The following is a 16,263-nucleotide window of genomic DNA, read 5'->3' as shown; positions in this document are numbered from 1 at the left end:
CTCTGCCTATCAAGCCCCCTTTAAAAATTACTTTCAATATAGGTTCTTTTAGCCTGATTTCTGATGGAAATGAGGCTTACATGGTCAGAGTGTCTGCATCTGTCTGTCTGTCCATCTCTCTAATAACTTCTGACCCCACTGGCTGATTCCAAAAAAGTTTGGTAGAAGTGAAATTACACCCCTACAGATTTTTGTAAAAATGAATGGCCTGAGAGCCAAAAGAGACCCTACCATAGTTCCCAACAGGGAAAGTTACAACGTGGGCCTTATTAAATTTCAGATATTCCATAAAAGTGAAAACAGTCTTAAGTGCCTGATCTGTATTAAAAGTTTCAAATGAAGTTCATGCCATCTTGGACACCCTAGTCAATCAACAATACCTAAGTAGACAGGAGATGCAAATTTGTTATTTCCAGTGCTCACTAAACTAGTTGTTGATTGTTGTTTGATTTTTTTTTTTAAGTACCAGAGGCTGCCATCATCTCTGCTATTTCATTTGTGGGTAAATAAACTCTCTTTAATCCTAGGTGCCCTATTCATTCTAGCTGCACAATGTAATCTTTTGTGTTCAGCTAAGGCTCCCACATGAAAGCAACATTAGGTTCACAAATATATCTTTAGTTTTATATTTAAAAGCAAGCAAACATTTCCCACATCCAAGTAAAAGCAGCAGAGATTTTTCAGTTTGTTGTGATGGAGTGTTTAGCCCACATCTCTCACTCTAAAAGACAAAGTGTTGTCTGTGTGTTGATATGATAAATAGGGGCAAGAAGCTGTGCAAAGCTGAGAGAGACCCTTTCCCAATGTGTGCATGTGTCCCGTCTCTCCCTCCCTGTTCTTGTAGCAATGCATTTCAACCAAGCACATTTCCTATGTAGAGTTCTTCTAAGGTTTGATGATTCAGTTTCTTTTGATATACCCTGACCCTGGGGCTGAACAGCCTCACCTCAAAGACTGGTTAAAAAGGCTGTGCAAACAAACTACCCTCTCCGTCACAGAGGTAACCCAGCTCTTCAGGACTGGAGAAGGAACGTGGCAGGCAGGGTGGGGAAGTACTTCTGCCTGGCCCTGCCCCCCTTGGGTGGAGGAGTGATGTCCGGCTTCCACTCGAGAAGAGGGTTATTACTGTTTCAGCTCAGGTTTTCCTCTCTGTCCTTAGCACTGGCACAAGAGAAAGAAGAAAGGGGAAGCCTGCTTTTGAATTGGGCTGAGGCGGCTGCACATCCACACAGAAATACCCTATCAGTCCTGTGATTTATTTTGTTCCTGGGGATCACTTGCTGGGCTGGGCTGTGCATGCATAGGCAGGGTTGGGTCTCTCTGCTTTTTTTGCCTTTGGGTGTCACCCCAGCCAAGTCCTGGTTAAGGTCTTGCTGACTTTTCTGGTCTGGTTCCAAAATGTTTCCCAAAGGATGTAAACTAACCTATCAGGAAAGATTACCTCTTATTGTAACCCTCCCCCCAAGCCCCATTACAGTGTTTTAAATCTTCTGCCTTCAAACACCTCCCACATATATTCTGGTTCCTTGGGCCTAATTGCTTCACTTTCCTTTGCGAGGCAGTGCAGGTTGTGTATTGGATAGAGATGACACCTTATATTTAGCATTAATTGTAACTGTGCTTGTCCTGAGCATACATCTTTCTTGCCAGTCCTTCCTGTGTAATTTCAGTCCCTAAATAGCCCACCTTATGATACGTTCTTTGATAAATTTCCCAACATGTTTTTTTGCTTGTGACATAAACTGCTACAAGCTCTTGTTATAAGCCTTGGGGTACTCAGCTCTTCAGGAATAAAATTCTGATGCCTTTCCCCATACCTTTTCTTTACACCGTACTTCTCCCAAGAGCAGTCAGCATCTACATACAAAATATGAGTTAAAAACAGGAAATTATGTAAAAGAAGGTATCAGGTTGTGATAAAGGAGATGAGAACTGTATAGCAGAAGCCTTTTTTGGGAGGTATCCTCCAAAATAAAATGACATGATTTACCAAAACTAAACAACCAAACAACTATACCACCTTTTGTTTTGGTGTTTGGGCTTGTTTGTTTGTTTTGTTTTCTCTATAAAAGCAGCAACTGCTTAAAAATGATTTTTGCAAAGAAAACAGGGTGGCTTAAGTGACAGAGGATGCAAGAGAGTGTTTTCCACTTCTCACTGTCCCAGCTGCAATTAGCCCGAGGTGATGGAGCTTTGCCATCTTGAAATGGAAGGGTAAATAAATAGGTGCCTGTGCCATGGCTGTTATTAAACACTACACTCCTTCCCTGTGCTGGCTGGCACCACAGCAAGACTTGCAAAGGCTTGGTGGAGATGGCTTCTCAACTCTCTTCTCTGCAGCCAGGATCCAGGAGTTTGTGGGAAGACTATTACGTGCGCAGTGAGCCGTGCTCTGCTGGTCCCGAGTCTGAAATGTCATTTGCAAAGGCTGCCAACCCAGTGCAGGAATGGGTGGGTTAGTCACATCCAAGTATTGGCAGAGCTAAAAAGCCTGAAACAAGGGTATTTCAGGGTGGAGAGGGAGAAGTGTTTGCCTTCACCATTCTCCCTCCAGCAACCTGAAGAGCTGCAGGTGGTGGAAAGCAGGTGTGTCACTTCTGCAGCAGCAGTGACAGACTGCAATCCAGAGGATGAAGAAATGCTTTCAGATGCTTCCTTTCTATCATATTACACTGCCTCAGGGAGAAAATCTAGCTGCTGAATTGGAGAATTGCCGCAACTGAGTCAAGTGCTTCTGGTCTCCCACTCAGTTTTTCAGCTGTTGTTTCCATGTGAGAATAAATAGGTAAGAGAGTCCTCTGAAGAGAGCAGAAAGGAAGAACTGTGTTCGTGGGCTTGTTTCTTGCAGCAAGGTATTTGATGACTGAGCACACACAGAAGGACCTTTAGCTGTCTCCCTGGCTGCTCCCATTCACAGGGCAACTGTTGGAGGCAGTTTCCTGTAAGAAATCATGCTGACCCAGGTCTCTTGCATAATATTTCAACTCCCATATAGCCAAGGACTCAAAACTGGTTGCAATTCAGAATTCAGCTGAGCTACCCTGTGGGGCTGTGGCCAAGTCATCTGCTGTGCCTCAGTTCCCTGTCTGTAAAATGAGGAAAATACTGCTCCTGCTTCACAGGACCGCTGCAGGGAAGAACTTCAAAAAATAAACCCACAAACTAACATCACCTATGTTTACTTTGGTTTCTCCTGCAAGGAGGGGGAAGTAAAAAGAAAAAAGAAAAAAAGACAGCTGTGGAGTCCCTTTGCACACGAGCCAAACCCTGAATGGAAGCTCTTGCTAAAGAAAATAGTGAGGAATAAGCAATGCAGTCTCTCAATAGGATGCTTAATTTCAGCTATAATTATGTAGTTCTCAAATTACAGTGTACTCTATAGACAAAGGAACACCAGGAACGGGGTCACTGATAAGTTAAGGCAGCACCAAGTCTGCAGCATCATGTACTTACCTGTATACTGGCCACCTGTCAGTGTGCATTGCTACCAGCTCTTTGGAGAAGAAAAGGCTCAGGTGACAGTTGATGGGGAGAGAAGTGGAGCACAGACGGAAGACTGAGAAGCATGTCCCAGGCAGATGTTGGAGGGATGGGGTCCAAACTGGTAGGAAGCAATTAATGGGAATACAGTGGAGAAGGCCACCAGCCAGTGCAACCAGATGAGGTGGGAAATGGAGTTGTGTGCTGATGACAAGGACAAGATGTCCCAATGCTATGTGGTAGATAAGGGGGAGTCAGTGGAAGGAATGCAAGAGACATAATATGTCCAAGAGTATACAAATTCATTTGAAAAGCTGCATGATCCATGGAGGAAGAGAGAGCACAGGGAAGCTGAGATGAGGCTCTGGCCTCCACAAAGTTTTTGCCATCCTGCAAGATGTCTAAAAAAACCTCAAACAACATAGGAAAAAAGAAACCCATTTTTTATATGGGGGAGGAGCAGGGAATAGAACTATGAGGCTTGCCTATGGGGAGGAGAATTTAGAAGTGGGCCTTGAACTACAAAAACAACCAGGTAGAATACAGGTTGGTCCCCACAATAAATGGAAAACTGTAAAGTGAGTAGCATAGGAAAGAAAAAGGGAACCCTATGAGAGGAGATGCAGAAGGCTTAAGTGTAGGATTAGACCTGGAGATGGAACAAAGAGATCTGTGATTCGTGAACATAAAAGAAGTTACAGCTAGATTTTTAAGATGTGGTAGAAGTGTATTTATTGGGTCTGGAAGGTGCCCTTTACTGATCAGCATACATTGGCCTCTGATGTGTATTTTGCTTAAAAATATCCAGAGAGGCAAGGTAGAGGGGAATTCAGCTGCTTATAACCTTATCAGAAGCACTGTTCCAGAGGATTCCTCCCTGTCACCCGCTGGTATTTCTGTCCAGCAATGGCTCCATGAAGGCAGATGGTGTGGGTACAGTGACTCCCATGAGTCAGAGAAAACAAATAAAAGGAGCTGACCAGACCTCCCCCCTGCAAGGCTGTTTCCAGAGAGATGGGTTGTAGGTGTGAAGACAAAACTTCACAGGAAGTAAATCTGCTGTTTAATTTTTTTGCCTTATAAATCCAGAACTATGGCCATAAAAATCATAGCAGGTGACATCCCCTGCCTCTGTTCTGGCTTCTCTTCCTATGGACAGGTCACCCTTTGGTTTGACTGAGACAGGCTATAACATTGCTCCAAGTAGAGATGCACTCCAGCCATCCCAAACACGAGCATAGTGCTTATGTTTTGATACAGGAGACACTCCTACCTTCGACTGCAGCAGAGAATTTAAAAATAATCCAGTGGATTCTGATCTAATCCAGATTCATAGACCATTCTTGTCTGTTAATATGTGAAGACTTTGATTACCATATCTAGGAGATTCCTTTCTCCAGAGGGGGTATTTTTCAGACAGATTGTCCCTAACTACTCTTTATTTTGAGGCTGCAGGAGGTTACTGTGCTGCACCCTCATGCAAAAATCAGAGGAGGAAGGGAGGGGGAGAAGCAGCTGCAGCAGAAATAAGCCTCAGCTCTAAGCTTATCCATGTTTCTTTTTCCCCCTCTTCTCTTGACAATGGAGAATCTGTAGATGTCTTCTTGTGTTTAGCCTTTCCTCCTCATCTGCTTCTTTCTATTTGCTCTGCCATCCTTTTGTGGGATCTTTAAAAAAATCTTCCCTTGAGAGTGACCATGGGCATTTTTCCTTTTACTCTTCCAGCAAGGCTGGCTCAATAACACGTTTCTGCATGTCAGACCCCCACACCTTCTTCCCCACCCTCCTCTATTTACTTCCTTCTGTTGGAGAAGCAGCTGCATCTCCTGGGGAAGAGTGCAGCCTGTGGCAGATCCCCATCCCTTCCAGAGTATCTCTACTCTGACAAGCAGGATGAGAGAGTTCAGTATTCATGGGTCTACTTCCACCTTATTGAGGCTGCCAATTAGTAGAGGAAACAATGATTGGATTTTTTTTTTTTTCCCCCTCATGCTGACAATTGACCTAAACAACAATAAGACAGGAAATGCAATTAGACAGCAGATGATCTTGGGAAGGACTGCAGCTAATGGTCTAGCATTTTGTATTTCTCACAAACATTTATTTCATCCTTCTACTCTTCCTGCAAGTTGCTTGTGGGATGTAGTGGGGTCATTTAATCCTCTCATGTCAGGTAATTGTCTTGCGATCCTCTTTCAAACCTGTGGAGCAATGTGAAGAGCAAATTACAACTCAAATATCACTCATGCCACTGCTTGTGACAAACAATATGAGTGATGTAGTGGTGGCCTTGATCACCAGGTAGCATGGCAGCTTTCCAACTAGGCTTCATCTGAAGGGCATTAGTTGCAGCAAGGTTCTTTTGAGCTTGGGGCCAAATCTACCTCGGCAAGGCAACATCACAGCCTTTGTCCATCACCTCCAGGAAGCTCTAGCTGGAACTTAACATTATGGAGTGAGAGGCAGTCATGATACCCACAGGAGAATGAGAAGCACCATATGTGAATCCCAGCATGGGAGACTAGGTAGGTCTGCCATTTAGGGAGAGAAAAGGATAGGCTCCTGGTTCAGTGTGTTCAGGACATGCAGCTATGTGCTCCCATGAGACTAGACAGCAATGCTGGGGAATTCATTCAGTTGGCTGGAAGAAGGCAAGTTTGTGTTGTTTCTCTGCAGCACTAGGTAACCTAGTTTTCTGAACACTCCCCTGGTAAATTACTTAGATCAAGGTGATTCCCTGCCTTCATCTACTCAGTGGCCTGACAGTCCCTTTTGTTCTGAGCTCATCTGCGTTTGGAAGGTAAACACAGGGTACGCCCATGGTGACCTTTAGAACTAGAAGCTTTTACAGTTTGCATAATACTGCAGATATATATGCCATGATAATAAATAAGCTAGGGTAATTACAGAATAAATCCTTGCCCCAAAGAGATAGCCAGATGTGAATGGTGCAGTACACTTCCAAACAAAGTTCTGCTCAACCAGAGAGGAGCAAACGGCCAGGAGTTTTGCAAGAGGAGGGAAGAGAGCCCAACCAACATGAGCAAGCTCCAAGGGCAAGCTGAAAGGTCAGAAAGCCAGTGGGGATGAGAAAGAAACTGAGGAGATGTTTAACCCCCACATAAGGATAAAGGCCCAAAGGCAGGGATTGTAAGAGATAGTGAGACATGCTATGTTCACATAGAGATAGTCATGGAAGAGGAGCTTGAAGCTTGAGATCCACAGCTCTACCATTGACTTGCTATGCTACCTTTGGCAAATCACTTTACGTTTGCCTGACTCCCCTCCTACACTATCATTTCTACAGGCGTATGAAGTGCCCAGTGCAACCAGGCTCTGAAGTCACCTGTCACATCTCTATCATGAAAGACAGCAAAATCCGATGAAAGATGAAAAGCTGTTGTGTAGACTTTGGCCCAGGCAAGGTGTGTCTGTACACAGGGATGGGCAGCCTCTGCTGTGGGGATGAAGGAGAACAGAATACCGGAGAGGGCAACACCAACCACCAAGAACACAGCTTGCTCATGGCAGTGGGATAGGAGAAAGAGCAATTAAGAGAATGAAATGTTAAAATCTTGATATGTGGGTGGAGGTAGGGAAGAGAAAAGCAATGGTTTGGTAGAAAAGGCAGGTGCTATTTTAGTCAGACTGGGTTAATTTCAGCTCTGATGTAACTCCATTTACGTCAATTTTAGTCAGTTGAAATTCACAAAGGATTAATTTAGGTCAGTGAGTTGAGGCCAGGGTGAGTCAGTCCCAAATAAGTTTTGGGGTGCAAGGAAGACGTGAAACAAGGACCAGGTGAAGAACTGGAGTCATCTTGGATTTGGAGAGATGTTTAAGAAGGGAGAGTGGGAATGAGCAAAGGCAAACAGGCCACAGGACCCTGAAGGGGTCATTCCAACTCAGGATAACTTGCAAAGAAAGGCAGTCTACTCCCTGAACGCTGCAGTGTAGTGGTTATTTACCCCTTGCTCCTTGTAATCCACCTCCCCTTGTCAGTCCTCCAGGCAGCTCACACACCATAGTCAATGAGAGATCAGAACAATTCACAGAATCACAGAATTGCTGGAGTTGCAAGTGACCTCTAGAGATCATCCAGTCCAACTCTCCCACTGAAGTAGGATAACCTAGAGCACTTTACACAGGACTGCATCTGGGCATGTTTGGAATATGTCCAGAGATGGAGATTCCACAACCTCCCTGGGCAGCCTGTTCCAGGGCTCTGTCACCCTCACTGTGAAGAATTTCTTCCTCATATTTAGAACTTCTTATGTTCCAACTTGTACCCGTTGCCCCTCATTCTGACACTAGGAACTACTGAGAAGAGCCTGTGTCCATCTTCCTTGCACCCACCCTTTAGATACTTACATACATTGATAAGGTCTTCCCTCAGCCTTCTCATCTCCAGGCTAAAGAGTCCCAGCTCTTTCAGTCTTTCCTCATAAGAGAGATGCTCCAGTCCCCCAGTCATCTTTGTTGCCCTCCTCCGGACTCTCTCCAGTAGCTCCCTGTCTCTCCTGAACTGGGGAGCCCAGAACTGGATGCAATATTCCAGCTGTGGCTTCACCAGGGCAGAGTAGAGGGGAAGAATGGGACCTACTGGCCACACTTATCTTTATGCAACCTAGGATTCCATTGGCCCTCTTGGCAGCAAGGACATACTGCTGGCTCATGGGTAATTTACTGTTGATCAGGACTCCAAGATCCTTCTCCTCCAAACTGCTTTCCAGCAGATCCACCCCTAACCTGTATTGGTGTTTGGGGTTCTTTCTTCCCAGGTGCAGGACCCTACACTTGCTCTTATTGAACCTCATGAGGTTCAATTATTACATTAAGGTAATAAATTAAGTCTTGGGGTTTGTCTTGTTTTCATCACAAAACTTTCCAGTTTTAACCTGAAATAGGCTTTGGATCAGGGTTTCACAGGGCAACAGCTGCATTTAGCAGGGAGAATGGGTCTGATTCACAGCTGGTACAGCTTCACTGGAGCAAATGGAAATGAATTTGTTCCATTCATTCTCCAGAGACAGCATGAAAGCCAAATGAAATCAGACAGAGCCATTCTTAGCCTGACAAAAGCATTCACACCTTAACTCTCACCAGCTTGCCTATGGAACACATGGAAAAATGTGTTGACTTGACACCATCTTTAAGGTTTGCAAAGAAGCACCCATCAACAATGTATAGGAAATAAAAAAAATGATGCCATTACACTAATTAAATGAAAACAAAAAATAATTAAGAGCATCTTGTTTCCTTCCCATTCCACTCTTTTTCTTTCCCTGCACATGCTTTCCATCAATTGTTTCTGATGCCTCTTTTAAATTGGTGCTTACTTGCTTGTAATTCTGTGTAGCGAGATAATTTAACACAATGAATCCCTGAAGGTTTTTTCTGCCTGTCCTCATTTGCTCTAGCTTTTATTTTCCCATTCAGTTTTTACATTTTTGTTCTTAGAAATAATGATTTTTCACTTGTATTTTGTTTTCATTCCCTTACTCTAGATCTTGTCCCTGTTTTCATTCCTCTGTTCTCTTGTCCCTTCTTCAGCATCAGTTTTAGTTAAAAGGAGAAGAATAAAATTGGTAGGCTATAAGGTTAAAGATTAACCATCTCTTTGACACCTACCCTAAACTCAGTTCCCCCAGTTTCCCATCTTCCGCAAATACTTAGTACTGCACAAGAAATAAACACCTACAAAGTGCTCTTGTCTCATATTCAGTCACCATAATAAATACAAACTCTCTTCTGTAACATTCAATCATTATATTTAGTCTTAATATCATGCTTTTCATCTGCAAACACCCACACAAGCATTGGTTAATTTGTCCTTACAACAGCCCTGCAAGGTAGGTAATTACATGTTATTATCTCCATTTTACACACAAGGAAACTCCAGGAGAAATTATGAAACTCCTAATGAGCACACATGCCTACAAACCTAAACAGGTACTAACTACATCTTCTACCAATGCACACATACACACATCAGTCTACATACATATAAGTGTACACTGAAAATAAGGGACCAGCAAGCTCTCTATAGGACAGGAGGAAGGCACTTGACATATGACATTGATCAGAAAAGAAACTTCTCAGAACACGAGGTCGGTCTGGATGGTAGAGGAGAGGTGCAGGATGCAAACAGGAGCTCTCTGCAGCACATTCTGTTTTTTCTGAGCAGCATTTAATGACTTCCCTTTCTGGCAGTTGAGCAAATGTGCAAGGTGAACTCCTCCTTGCCTCCATGTACTTCTGAACCACCTCCAAGGTCTGATTTCATGCTTGCAGTTTCACCACTGGTGACTGCTCTCGCTCTGTCAACCCTTGTTTCTGACAAGAAATTGGGAAAACCCAGTCAAGCACAACCCCCAAGTGAGCTCCTGACCTATCTGAATGTTAATTACCTCTTAGTGCTCTATCCCACTCATTCTACTGCCTATCAAAATGTCAGGATGGGAAGATAATAGACCTCTGAACCGCAGGCAGCTGCACACACAAAACCATAGAAATATGGAAGAAACATTAGTGGGAAAGCCAGAGAACGAAAACGAGGGCTTTAATTATCTTTGATCCAGGATGTCAGCAGTCTGTGCCAGAGTATCCTGTGTGCAGCAACTGCCCTCCACCACAGGGACCGGATGCTCCGTTCCCATCCCACATGGTACTCCTCTGCAGCAGCCCTGGTGCAGAAGAGGCGCCAGGGACTCTGTGAGGTCCAGTGCGGTACATTTTGGAGGGTCAGATCCTCAAATGTATGTAGACATTGAATTCCCACTTATGCAAGGGAACTCCACTGCAACTAATGGGCATTAGATGCCATTAATAAAAGAAAAATAAAGACGTCTGTAAGGATTGGGGCCTTTGTGACTTCCCATTTAGTTGTCCTCTATTCAGTGTGACACTGAGGCTCTCATGGAGTTGGGAGTCCTGGTTCAATGAAAACTATCCTCTCCCCCGCTTTGTTGCTCCTCCTGTCTTATTTTCTGAACTTGTCACATCCTCTCTCAGCATAGGTATGTCCAGGCAAATTATTTCAATACTGTCTTTTAGACCTTTTTTTTTTTGGGTAGAAATAGGGACAAAGCTATAGGACAGAATTTGCCAAGATGAATACATATTATATGTTCCATAAAAACTGACACAAGGCCCCATGTCTTCTCTGTAACAATAACAAAATTTTTAAGTCTCTATAATAGGTAGATTTTTTTCTATTCCAGATTTTCTTAAAATTATTCCAGATTTTCTTATGGTTTTTAGCTTTTTCAGCCAGGGTTGTGTCCTCAATGTACATGTTTTTTCATGTCAGTTTTCTGCATTTCATAATTTCTGCTGTAAAACAATTATGGTCTCTTTTTCTTTCCCCTAGTTGGCATTTGCTACTTTTCTATTTCTAATTTCTGCCTGAGCTCTGCCACTGAGCCAGCACAGGCTGCTGCTTCCTAAAAGACAAACCTTGATGCCAAGGCTGAAACTTCACAGAAGTCTGCCAGACCTGCTGACTCTGGATTCCTGCATCATAGGGGTCCTCTCAGCTTTATCCCTTATTAATTACAATCAACCATTCATACCACAGGAGCGACTCAAACTTCCAGACTAGTTCACGACCTGAGTGTCTCTATGCTGTCCTGACAGAGAGGGAAGGCCAGCCCTGTCTCACAAACTACACGCTGACAACATGAGGCAAAATGATTGTTCCAGGTCAAAATTGCAGTCCTGCGTAGATCAGTGGTCTTTGCTTTAAGAACTCTCCTCACTGCTGTTTACCTGGGGGGTAAAGGATCAGACTGCCAGTAGAGCACTTGTGCTGGCAAGGCCATGCCAGGCTCAGATGAGTAAAAAATGGCTGCTGCTTTGACGGTCACAGTGACCTATCCTGCCTCATTGCTTCATTGTGCTATTCCAGTCTACTTGCCTGTACTGACCTCTTAAACACTAGCTGCAAGTTGCAGGAGCTCTGGGGCATGGCCATAGGGCCAGCATTACAGAGCCTTCATCTTGGTCTGGATTTAGCATTCCCAGGTGCTACAGCAAGTTGGGGGGAAAAAAAAGAGAGAGAGCACACTAATGTCCCTGACTGGTGTAATAAATGAAATGGAAAGCAAATCTACACAGTCGTAAGAGAGAAGGTGTTGGGGGTAGTGAAGTTTGGGAACACCACAGAACGAACTCCAGAATGAAGCATTTGAGCTGAGGATGCAGGACAAAGGAATGAGAAGCTGTGATGATGAAGACAAGAGCTTCTAGCTAATGTGTGAGTGCAAAGGGAGACAGTGGCAGGAAGCAAATAGGAGGTCAACGTGATTGCAGTGCTGAGCCAGCCAAGCCGTGTCTATACTAGCAGTACACATCCTATTAGAAAAAGTTTTGCACCCACAGCCTAAGTAACAGGATGTTCAACATAAATTTAAATTTTGCATGAACAAAAGACAGCTGCATTAAAAATGGTGTAGTCAATCTTGGTTAATACTCTCTGAACACAACATGTCTTGTGTGTTAGGTTTCAGCCTCCTTGCACTCTCTACTCCTTGGAATGTTAGCTCTTCTTTACACGGGATAGCCACTTATGCACACTTACAACACAGTTGTTCTTCACTGACTCCCCTGTGAGGCCTGTTATTCTACACCATATGGGCCTCTGCCAAACACACTGTCCTTTGCTTCTGCTGTCTGGACAGTGTGCATCTGTGCAGGATGTTTGGCTTGATCACTTACTGTGAGTCAGCCATACCACAGTCACCAGCTTCAGTTATTTACTGAGCTGAACTAGCTCTAAGTTAACCAGCTGCTTTTCCTAAATGACACATTTTCCCTGTACAGACATGAGTGAAAAAAAAACCACCACCTTTTGCAGGAACTTTTTCAATAAGCTGGAGGCTGTAGAAGTAAGGCAGAAACAATAAAGCATAATATGAAGAGTAGGTTGAGAAATGCTTTAGAGCTGTGGTCAGCTTTGTCTGAGTCATGAGAAAAGAAAACCACGAGGCTTTGACCATATTAGACTGTCTTATACAGGTAAATATAAAGATTCTTTAAATAGATGAAAGATGATAATTATAATTTCAAAGAGGAGTAAATCACTACCCACACCCTTTGGCTCCCTACATGAAGATCTTATCACATTAAATTATGATCTCTTTCTGGAATAACGAGGCAGAACCTCAGCTGGTAAAAATCAGAATAGCTCCATGGACTTAAAACTTACAACAGTGACTTACTCAGACAAAACTCAGCCCCATTTGTCTGCTCAAATGTATTCTCAGGTGCCCCCTTCTCCCAGAGTCACACTCAAGCCTGCATGGGCCACAGCTGCACACTCAGGCTAAATCAGGCTGCTGTTCAGAGACAGCTTCCTCTAGACCTGGGGAAGCCAGCACTTCAGAAAAATAGGCTTTGTATTTAATTTTTTCCTATAAGGACAATAAGCATCACCAGTCATTTCTTAGTAATGGTATTTCTCATTATAGTGGTTGGCCTTCAAGTCACCAGCAGAACCAAAGGAAGACTGTCTCAGAAGACTGCAGGGATAGTCGTGACCATATTCTCCAGCATCCCATAACCCAAGCCACAGTATTCCAGCCCTCTTGCCGGCCTTGAGCTGGAGACTGTGCGGTTGAGACCACAGTGAGCTTGTTAATGCTGCTCAGGTGGTTATGAATCTTCTCTTTTAAATATGCATGTTTTAGTTTTAGTCAGAATTTGTCTAAAGTCAGTGTAAACCACCTATTTGTGTGTCTTGAAACCTTACCTCTTATCTTTGGAGTCCTAAAGTCAAGATGTTTACGACTGTTGTTCCAGAGTGCATTCTGCTGTGTAAGTGTTTGTGAAATGTCTGTCCTCTTCAAGTCATGCACATTTTAAATGAGAATATGCAGCTATCATTTTGGTCAGCTGATGCAGAAGATTGAAACTTGTAAGCAAGCACTGGTGTGCTCTCCAACCTGATAAACACGACTGATAGCTGCACCCCACCCAGAGAGAGAAGCATCAGCAACAAGTGGCACTAATTTAGCTGTTTCACAGGGCAGCAAGCTGCTTCTTGCCATTATTTTTTTTCCTCCTGAAAACTGTTGTGCATGGTCCATTCCCCATAGAGGTAATGCTGGTAATAGCTTGAATAACTGAGAGTTTGAATGATGTGACCATGTTAGGAATTACTTTTTCCTGCTTTAATTTACAGACAAAAAATAAACTCATACAGCTTTGCTGTTTAAATGAAAAGTCTTTCTGTGAGCTTCTGAAAAGGAGATGAAAGGACACACTATTTTAGCAGATGTGAGTTCTTTCCCCCTTTCCTGCCCCCACCCTGATCTCCCAAACAAGGTTTAAAGAAAGGATTCCATACTCATGTAAAGACATTATGGCAACCTCAAAGCCAAGTAAGTTTTCATTTTGCTGAGTCTGCAGCCCAGGACGAGGTGATCTAATAGCTCCTGCTGCCAGAACTGGGAGGTTCTGTCTTTGCATTTGCCTTTTCCCTCCTGGCTGTGCATTCCCACTGCTCACCCTGCACTGGCTCTGGGCTTCCTTATGCTGCTCTGGGTGAGCTGACTCAACTAATTAACCTGGAAAAAAACAAGTGCATTGTTTTCTGCAGGGTGGCAATGTGCTGATCGATTGACTCACCTGCTCTGATGAACTTGTGGCCACTGTTATGAACAGACCATCTTCATCCGATAACAGGTAAATAAGGCAAGCTCAGGTGCATAGATACGCAGCTACAGAAAGGTGAGTCTCTGCTACTACAGATCTCTCTTATTCACCCCTTCGCCAAGTTAGCATAAAAAGCTGCTCGTTCAGAATCAGCTGGCAGTTATGCACATGCATTCAGCTCTTATGAAAATGACTTCAGGAGTGGCAAAGCAAAGGGCAGTTCCCCTTGGTGCTGGTAGCAAATTTGTAATTGACTTCCCTCCCCTCCCCCCCGCCAAATATTTTGAGACAGGAAAAAAAAAAAGAAGAAAAAAAAAAAAAAAGACTTATGCAGTCTTTCTTCTAATTCAGCATTTTGCAGCCAGACTGTTGGCGTGCTGCACCTGGCAGAAAACACTCAGTCATGAGAAGGGTCACCACAGACTGTTTCCTGCTCTTTGCTGTTATCTATTAGCACTGCAGTAATGCTGTTCTTGGAATTTGACCAGAGAGAAGGACTGGCTGGTAACACAAGGAAGTTACAGTCTGAATCAGACACACTTGGTACAGCACAGGCATAAAAGGTACAATGCAAATGACCTCTAGATCAGCAGAGAAGGTGCCTTTTAAAAAAAAAAAAATTCTTTTCTTTATCTGTGGCTGGATATCACTGAATAGTTTTCCAGAAGTGCCTCTCAAGCAGGGAATTGAACTTCAGTCATGATATCGGGCAACTGTAAACATTTTATAGCTTTAAGTGCACAGTAGTAGACTCATGTCCTAAACTGCATTTTTTTCCACAGGTTTGCTGTCATTTTTATTTGTGACAAACAAAATTTCCACGGCTGTATCTTTCAGGAATCCTGGTGGAAATGAGCCTGCTTGGACTAGCCAGGAGAAACCACAAGATATCTGGAGATATTTTCATTTGTTTGTTTCTTCTTCATCCCTTTGAGCTAATTTTATTTCTGCATGTCTACAAGGACCCCTGCACTCCTGCAGTTTGTAAAATTTTGCATTTCCATGTTAGCAGGCTGGATACCTGCCAAGCAGCTCACTCTTGCACAGTGACAGCAGACAATGTGCTTTGAATTTTTCCCTCTGCACAAAGGTCAGTGAACTTCTCCTACTCACTCGCCTGTTCCCCTGCTGTCCTGTAGCCTGCAGATAAGTCCTCAGCAGTCTTATACTCTCAGTTCTGCTTATGTAAGAAACTTCTTTTGCGTCTAATGCAAATTAAGGCTCCAGAATTCTGTCACATGAAGACTGCTTCTAAAAATTGGAGAAATTGGCAATGCTCTGCCCTCTTCCTTGGTGCTATTAAAGGCTTTATCAAACACTCAGTTCATGGCTCCCCACTGCAATGCAAAGCTTTCAGCAGCAAGGGGTGGTGGGGTGTCAGAAGCTCTTTAGTCAATGTGTATGTTTTAACCAGTAAATGTTACTGCCTGGATCATCTAGGGAACACTAATGGTTTCAACTGATCTCTATAGGGTTTCATTTAAAATCAGCTAAGCCCATTGCTTTGAACAAGTATTTGAAATAAGATGTCTGCAGAGGACTTTCTTAGATCAGCACAGAGACAAAAGCTGGGTGATGGGCTTTCTGCTGCATCCAGGGACAGTGAGGTGATGGGCTGCAGCTGTGGGGAGGTGCAGGTAACATTCTTGGCCATGTTGCATGGGGCAGACAGCATTTGAAGGAACAGGATTGCCAAATACTTCTCATATCTGGTCTGGCGTAACCCAGGTTTCTTGGCAGAGAGCTGCAGAAACAGAGCCATAGTCTGAGCACAGCCCTAGCCCATATGCCACATCTCTGTCCCATCAGACATCCTTGTTGTCCCTGTGATGTGACACTGATATAATTAAAGACCAGCTTCTCTCCACTCAGGGTAGAGCTCACCCTTCACTTCACTGCTGGACTACATTGTTCCTGCAAACTGTCCCAGCTGGTACCACACTGATGTTCAAGGCTGATTACTCCTGACCACATGGTTCTGGCTGCTGGATCTTTTGCTTTTGCTGTCCTTCATTGCTTTCCACAAGGGCTAAAGGCAAAATGGCCTTCTAAGAGCCTGCAGCATCAGGATCCCATTGGGGAGGAAGGACGAGAGGTGCTGCCAATAGAAAAGATGAACATGCACCT

This window comes from Apus apus, chromosome 1 (genome assembly GCF_020740795.1).
Source record: "Apus apus isolate bApuApu2 chromosome 1, bApuApu2.pri.cur, whole genome shotgun sequence".
Lineage (NCBI taxonomy): Eukaryota > Metazoa > Chordata > Aves > Apodiformes > Apodidae > Apus > Apus apus.
The sequence above is the reverse complement of the archived record's forward strand: the minus strand, read 5'-3'. Positions refer to the sequence as shown.